Here is a 578-nt window from a genome sequence, read left to right on the forward strand (position 1 = left end):
CTGGTGTAATCTAGAAACGCTCATGCAAAGAACAATCTTCGATAAATAAAAATGTCAACTATTCTAAAAAAAAAATTGTGAGAGAAAAAAAAAATGAGGAGAGAGGGGAAAACATGAGTTAGTCACTAAAATCCACAGCTAGTTTATATTACTAAAGCTGATGATGGAGTGGGAGTTGTGGAACAGCAAATGAACCGGACACATGGAGCAGATAAAAACACAGCGTCATCATCCCCACAGATTTTAGGTTAGTTTGATTATTAACTTGATGTATGTATAGTGCTTTTTTTGTTTGAACAAACTCTATAGGGCTAGCATATTCGCTTATGGGTTGAGAATTTCATTTTGCGCGTCATATAAGCTTTTCATTTAAACGCATTTAAGCTTTGTGGTTTAAAAACTAATTTAACTGTTCAGGGGCATTAAGCAGTGGGGCAGAATTCATTTTGGCAAATGCGCGGTTAAGACGGTTACTGATACGCGCGGAGCGCACTTGCTCGTACAGCGCCTGACTGGAGTTATTTTTCGCGCCTTGTGTTTGAACGTTTGAATAGTTATGTGTCAAAATGCCTGTCTCC

The sequence above is a fragment of the Sinocyclocheilus grahami genome, unplaced genomic scaffold, assembly GCF_001515645.1.
Source record: "Sinocyclocheilus grahami isolate Dianchi unplaced genomic scaffold, SAMN03320097.WGS_v1.1 scaffold2901.1, whole genome shotgun sequence".
Taxonomy (NCBI): Eukaryota; Metazoa; Chordata; class Actinopteri; order Cypriniformes; family Cyprinidae; genus Sinocyclocheilus; species Sinocyclocheilus grahami.